Source organism: Octodon degus, unplaced genomic scaffold (assembly GCF_000260255.1).
Source record: "Octodon degus isolate 3935 unplaced genomic scaffold, OctDeg1.0 scaffold00056, whole genome shotgun sequence".
NCBI lineage: Eukaryota > Metazoa > Chordata > Mammalia > Rodentia > Octodontidae > Octodon > Octodon degus.
The window spans coordinates 3,351,500-3,359,589 of record NW_004524632.1 but is presented as its reverse complement, the minus strand read 5'-3'; positions in this window follow the sequence as shown (position 1 = coordinate 3,359,589).

The following is an 8,090-nucleotide window of genomic DNA, read 5'->3' as shown; positions in this document are numbered from 1 at the left end:
AACATAAAAATAATCTTGAGTTTATCTTTCTTTATAGTGGAACAATACTCTATTTTATAAAAATACAACATATTTTTTATCCATTCCTCGGTTGACGGACATTTCTATTGTTTCCAAGATTTAACTATGACAAATTGCACTGCTATATAAACATGTGTGCAAGGGGCTGGGGAGATGGCTCAGTAGAATAAGCACTTGCCTGGCAAGTGCAAGGGCCTGAGTTCAATCCCCTGTTCCTCAAAAAAATATAAATAAATAAATAAATAAATAAATAAATAAACATGTGTGCACATATGTTGCTGTGGTATCATATTTTCACTTCTTTTGAGAAGATACCCAGACAGGGAATACCTGGGTTAAATGGGACCTCTATTTCTAGTTTCTTGAGGATTCTTCATACTCATTTCCAAAGTGGTTGTACAATTTAAATTCTGATCAAGAGTAGAGAAGGGTTCCTTTTTCCCATAGCATCTCCAGCATTTGCTATTGGTTGATTGCTTGATGATAGCCATTATTGCTGAGGTGAGATGGAATCTCAGTGTTTTATAGGTAAGTGGATGCAACTAGAGACCACACTTATAAATGAAATAAATCAGACCCACAGGTGCAAACATTGTATTTTCTCCGTAGAAAACCTGAAAGGGTAAATAAAATCTGAATAGTATAGTAGACATTGTGAAAGGGAAAGAAACTGCTCAATAAGAAAACAACTAAGGGCTGGCCAAATAGCTCAGTGGATTAAAGCACCTGCTTAGGCAGGTGCAGGAACCAGGAGTTTGATCCAGAAGCTTGCTGTGCTGGCCCTAACCCCTGGGTTGCCCTAGATGATGGTTGAGACTGGGCGTAGCCTATAATTCCAGCGCTTGGGCGGCTGTAAACAGGAGGATCACTGTGAGTCTGATCTACGCAGTGAAACCCTGTAGATCCTGTCCTAAATATAAAAATTAAAAAAAAAGAAGGAACGAAAGAACGAAAGAACGAACGAACGAACGAACGAACGAAAGAAAGAAAGAAAGAAAGAAAGAAAGAAAGAAAGAAAGAAAGAAAAACTGTGATGAGGGGAAAGATAAAAGGAAGAGAAGGATATATGTGTGTGTGTGTGTGTGTGTGTGTGTGTGTGTGCGTGTGTGTGTGCGCGGGCGCACGTGTATGTAGTACCGCTGATTTCTATTGGTTTATTGGAAGGAGCAATTACTGTTTAACTTTTTATCAGTCTTACATGGCTATACCTGGTAATCTGAACAACTACTTTGCAGATAACTATACTAAATAGAACAATTACTGTTGAATTCCTATCAATAAAATTCCAACAATGAAAACCAACAATGGTTTTTAAAATTCTGTATGTCTAATATTTATTGCTATTATTTATTCCCTTCAAAATTAAAAAAAAAGTATTACACAGATGCAGACTAAAATGCACACAGAAAGACTGTAGGAAAGAAGCAGCTGACACACAGTGAAGTTCTCAACTCAGAAATTGTATATTCATCAGGATGGAGTAAGATGTCTCATAATCTTCATTCTGATATTCTCTACACTGGGCAAAACATCCCAGAACCAAGAACTTATTCCCAACAGAATAAAAATCCACAGAGTTCTCTAAAGAAATGAATTTGAGGAGTCTGCAGCAAGTACTGTAGGCTACTGGTGTCCAGGGGGAAACACTTCTGCCCTTTGTATTGGGGAATCTTGTAGCACATTGTCAGTTCCCTCTTGACTCCCTCCAATTATAATTGTTAAAGTGAAAATCTTTCCTCTTAAACCTGTAGTTCACAAATCCTCTTGTCCCTTCAACACAAAAATGTAAGCAGAGGTCATTAGGTAATATACAGGCAAAGGTCATGCAAAACTGCAAGTAAGGCTTATTTTCTGAGTTGGAAAGAAGGAAATTCAACACAGTAAGGTTACTAATGATAATATTACAAAGGAAATGACTGTAGGAACTTAGACTGCCCCTCAGCTTCTCATCTGGAGCGTCCCTCCTTTCTTAATGCCTTATGGGCATTAAATTGGGCTGGTCAGTGCTATCACCCCTTAGTTACAATTAGGTCAAATTTTATATTTGTCATACATTTAATAAAGTCTCAGTTACTAGGTAATCCTTAAAAGTTTCTGTAAATAATAATGTTAGAATGCATTATGAAACACTGCATATGAGACTATGCATTAGTCAGTTTTCAGGACTAAGTATTTTGTTAACATATACTTTAACTTATTATTTTATCTGGAGTTGGGTAAAGTGGGGTCCTATAAAAATTAAAGTAAAACATACCTAAGTAAGCAGAACACAGATGTTTATGCAATTCCCATTAGAGATGAGACAAAGCTCATGGCACAGAATATTCAGGCAAAGATTTCAGAAATTGGAATAGATGTAGACAACATTTTATTCACCCAGTAAAGCATTGACTTTTGGTTACAAATATCCTTATCATCTCTCCCTTGTTAGTGTCATTGTGAACTCTCAGATTGTCTTAAGACTTCATCTTATGCCTTTGAAATAAATCTCATTAATATAAGTGAACAAATTTAATCGTTTTCTCCTTGATAATATTTGTATTTTTAGAACCCAGATATAACATCATTAGAACAAATCGACTTCCTAGTGACATCAGTGGTTGAAGGAAGGTTAGATAAGTCATATGAATTGGTCCAATCAAGTGGAAGGAGATGCATTTTTATATCATGCTTCAGGGAATATAATAAATAAAGCATTGATAATTGCTGCCATCAAAAGAATAGAGCCATAGTCAACGTGGAGACATGATGTCCTTATCAAGACATGCCTGACATCTGTTCATCTCTGCTGTACAAGCTGTGAAATAGGACTACATTATTTAATCACAGTAGAATTTGCTTTCTCCTATATATAATGGAAAGTATTCAGAAAAATAGAGATACTACCTCAGTTTTAAGCCATTTCTGAAGCATAACTGGGGTAATCTGATAAGTCAATGTTCTATTGAATTGACTTTAACACTTTTTTTTAATATTTATTTATTTTATCTACTTATTGTGTGTGTGTGTGGCCAGCTCAGCCCACCAGGGGGCGGGGCTGGCTGGCATGTGGTGCTGGAGGATTGAACCGCGGTCCCTGTGCTTTGCCAAGCTTGTTTCAAGTAGGTGCTTTAGACCACTGAGCCATCTCTCCAGCCCAACTTTAACACTTAGATACAAGGATTTTATATTCAAGGGAATCACAGATCTCACTACCCCCCCCCTTTTTTTTACATGCACCATGATTAGGGGAGGTATTGGGAATTATACTTTAAAGATTTGGGCCAGCCAAATAGCTCAGTGGATTAAAGCTCCTGCGTAGGCAGACTCAGAGGCCAGAAGTTTGATCCCCAGGCCTGCCATGCTGGCCCTGCTCCTGGGGTGCACTGAGATAGCTATTGAGATTGGACGTGGTGGTGCATGCCTGTAATCCCAGCACTTGGGGGGGCTGTAAACAAGAGGATCACTATGAGTCCAATCTACGCAGTGAGACCCTGTACACCCTGTCCTAAATACAAAAACAAACAAACAAAAAAGATTCAATCATCATGAACAAGTAGCATCTAAAACTTGCTCCTGCACTATGTAACTCTAAATTAATAACATATTAAATCTTACCAATTCCCTGAAGGTACACTGCAAATTAATGTGAAAATGCTACAAATGTTGCATTTCATTGGTGTGATACTTAGGAAATGAATGAAACAGTAATAATCGGGAAGCCACATAGGTTACAATACCAAAATCAAGGCGAAAGCAGTTTTTCTGTCATCTTAAGTGGTTACAAAAAAATTGAAGCATTTGAAGTCAGTGTTAATGGGTGGCAGCAGATAGTTCAGCTTTTCCTCAGTTAGTTCATAACATGCATGATTATCCATTGAAATTATCTGTGATGAATGAGTCTGAAATGATATGGATATCCTACAATAAATGGTCACCTTTAATTATGTTCAAATGGATGCTCTGCCTGATAATTTCTGTCACATTAATAAATATTGCAGACAAAACACATTCATCACACCAGAGGAAGGGCAACATCTTACAATTTAATCAAACAATTTCTAGGCGACAGTGTGGGGAAAGCAAAGGGTATTCATCAACCACAGCTGAGGTGGCTCCTGGTATGTCTTGACAATAGGAACATCGCTGGATATGTACATGCCTTTTTTTCTTTATTAGTGTAGGTAAACCCTACACAAGTATACAATTGTAGGTCAGATTAGATCAAGGAAGAGAGTTTAGGGACCATGTCTATGAGCACTCCAGGGAAAGATGCCAGTGTCACCGACCTATTCTCTCCAGCACATTCAATTGATCAGGACCTACTAGAAAGTTTTAACTGAGACCCCGTGCAGTGAGAGAAAAGCACTAGAAATGTTACTATGGAGGTCAGAGAGTGTTTCAGATGCTGGCGGCTACAGCAAAAAAATCTAAAAGAGATAGAATGAGAAGTGGGCTAGGGTTCTTTAGTAGTTGAGGAGGTAGATATGGAAACCAGTCTCAGTTTAACTCTCTGTGAGCTGATATGCAAACTGGGAGCTGTGTCAAAGCTTCACTTGTGAAAGCGGGGACAGTTGTGGTTTGGGCACATTGCATAGATTCTTGATAATCTTTCTCAGAAAGATGGATTTTTGGGAGATGCCTCTACCCTGGGAAACTCTTGCTGCTCCTTGCTTCATGTGAATATACATTATTTTAGGCAAGAGCTCTGTTTGCGTAGATACCAGTTCAGATAAATCATTTCGTTCTTGCTATAAGACACTCTCTGTCAAGTGATTCCTGAGCCATCTCATACCTTAGGTAGGATTTTGACTCTTTTTGTTTGTTTGTTTTTCATTTTTTATTAATTTTATTGAGAAACAAATAGCAATGAGACAGTTTCACAACCAATTAGTAGGACAGTTTCAATAATTAACACTTTGCATATTGTTGTCTTTGTAGTGGGTATTCATAGTACAAGATGCAGACATGATATCTTGTCCAAACACTATTAGTACAAATCTTTCTTCTCATTGAATTAAGAGAAAGTAGCTGTATATCTATCCTCTTTTGTTCACAGAGAGCAAATTGGTCAAGCAATGGCCATGACTCATCCACATGGCTGACACTGAGAAAGGATCTACAAACTGTGGTACAGGGATTCAGGGTAAATCCTCAGGGTGTTTGACTGACTTTGTCAGATACAAAAGTTACGTTTCTTGTTATATAGGTCTTGCTTTATCTTGGTCTTAATGATCCAGCAGAAAAGTATAAAAACGAGGTAAATAAAGTAAAGCCATATTAATATTCTGAGCTGTGAAAGGCTCAAGCCAACAACTTCTGATATTGCCAGTCCTACGGATAGCCCACTATATTATGTACTACTGGACTATATTGCATTATTTTGTGGAATTCATGCACCTAAAATATCTAAATGGAAATGGAATATCCATCTCTGACAAAGCTAAACAAAAAGGGGATACAAATGAAGAATTTTGACTCTTAGCGATATAGTCCCCTGTCTCAATCCAGGAAGTCACTGGACCATTATACACCCATATAACTTCACTACTCAATGTTCATTACTTATACAGCTTCCTGAGAGCAGTGTTTTTTCAGGTGCAATTTGAAGGCCAACATGAGCATCATTTGAGATATTTTTAAGAATTCCAAGTCCTTTACCAACCCTGCAGGTGGTCTAGCAATTTGCAGTTTAATAAACCTTTCAAGTTATGGTAATATCCATTAAAAGAATTCCTCACCTTTTTGTATGCATTTCTGTTTATGCTTTAATGACTTTTGTAAGCTTTGTTATAGTTTGACCACCCGTTTTTAGCAGCCCATATTCTAGTAAAATCAACTAAATTCCAAAGCAATCCTCTTGGTGGATGAATGAATAGAAATTAGCCATGTTTTATTTTAAGTGCTACACAAAGTACCAAAATGTGCAATTAAAAATCTGGACATACGGGATCTAAAATTATCTCTTCTTTAATTGACAAATTTGGTGGGAAAGAAGTATTTAGTTCCAAATTGTAATTTTAAGCCATCAGCATGCTTTGAGGCAAAAGTGTTTTGTCAAAGGACAAAATGCAAAGCAGAACAACACAAACAAATGTCACATCACCACATATCTTATGCATTGATACAGAGAAACAGAGCAGAGTATGACTAAGTAGAAGCACTGTGTGTGTATGCTGAGATGCAGGGTGTGGGACAGGAACACACATGTGTCCTTTAAGTCTTTCTTCTGGAAGAATTTATTCCCTTGGCATGGTGGAGTTCAGTCAGTGGACAACCTCCAGATGTTAGCTCCTTCAAGGTCCACTCCAGTGAATGAGGGCATGTCCTTCCAGAGGAAGCTCAAATTTAAACACTGAGGTGAGGGTAGAAAGCTCATCACTTTGCCTAGTTTTAGAATGTATTTTATGTTTTGTGCAGAGCTGCTTCGGGTTCTCTTTCTCAAAATCAAAATTTTCAACATTTAAAACAAAGCATGGCTAACTTCCACTTCTTCTTATGTTTTCTTTTACAGACATTGATTCCTATTAAACATATAGAACACCAAACTCCATCCCTGTCTGACTCCAGAGATGGGAATCTGCACTAGTAGATATACACCTGTGTGTGCCTCTTTGTATATGTGTATGAACAGATAGTAGATGGACTCCTTATTTATGTGCTTCTGTGTTCCTATGCAAGCCCATATAGCCCAATATTGTAGATAAGGCCACTGTTTGCTAGGTGACAACAATAGTTTCTTTGAAAGGATGAGGTTGAAATTACATAATACATGAAAACAGTAGCTGGCATAACAGTGCCTAGCAATATCAGTGATTTGCATAGGTAAACATATGTGTCTATCTGCTGAGGAAGATTTTAGGCATGTGTGTGTCTTCATTTATGCAAACCACATCCAGCATATAGTAATTATTGTTAAAAGCTGTCTGTTTTCCATGCTTAAACCTGATTACTGACAAAACTGCCTCATTTTCATATACAATAGACTCTCTATAATTATTTTCACTAATATAACGATAACAACTCCAAAAGCAATATTTAGATTTAACAAGCTACTCTTTATTGATTCAGTCTTGAGTGGAGAGGGCTCCTACAAAAGTTTATGGAAACTGCATTTGAAAGAGATTTCCAATGTGCACTCTATCTTTCCCTTTAGTGTGCTGCTTCCATTAGTTCTCTGACATCTTTCAACCTGGGTTCACTGAAGCAGGAGGATAAAGATTGGGAGTTTCTTTTTTCAGGGTTATTTTTGAAGCATCCACAAAGAAAGGAACTTGAGCAAAGTAAGATTCTGTCTTCCAATTGTCTTTACTATTTTATTATGCTCTTTCTATAGTCAAAGTGAGGTGTAGTTTCTTTGCACTCACAATGACCCGTGGATAAGGACACCTTACACCCTGTGGATGTTCTCATTTCCTGGAGTAAATCTCTGATTCTCATGGTTCTTAAGTAGGGAGCAGTGTACATTTAATTCCAGTTAACTGTATAACTTCAGAGTAAAGTTTTCAAACTTGGGAGGTACAAACATTTAAAAGAATGGACTAAGAGGAGGGAAAAAGAAGGGAGAACCACATGTCTTACGAAACATTTCTCTATCCTCAACTTCGATAGAACAAAGAGCACTGTTGTAAGAAGGTAGCTATGGTAGCCCAGAATTTCAAGAGTTCTGAGGAGAGAATGGGCACAAGATTGGGAAAGAAGCATCATTTTAAAGTTTTTGTCACTTTTGTTAAGCATTCAACTTCTGGACTTGGACTCTATTACTAGGAAAAGCTGCCCATCCAGATAACTATCCTTGGAGAAAACAGGCAGCTAAATTATGTTTCTTGCATCAGTTCTGTGAGAGCAAATTCCCAGTTCCCCTTAGTTGCCACTCAACTAATAGAGATGCATTCTTCTGCCTGTTCATGAAGATACTATTTTACAGAGGAATACTTAACCTTTATAAATGTCTTAAAATGTTGTGATTATTAAAAAATGGTTTTAGGGCTGGTGAGATGGCTCAGCGGTCTAAAGCACCTACTTAGAACAAGCTAAGCTAAGCAAAGCACAGGGACCGTGGCTCAATTCCCCAGCACCACATGCCAGCC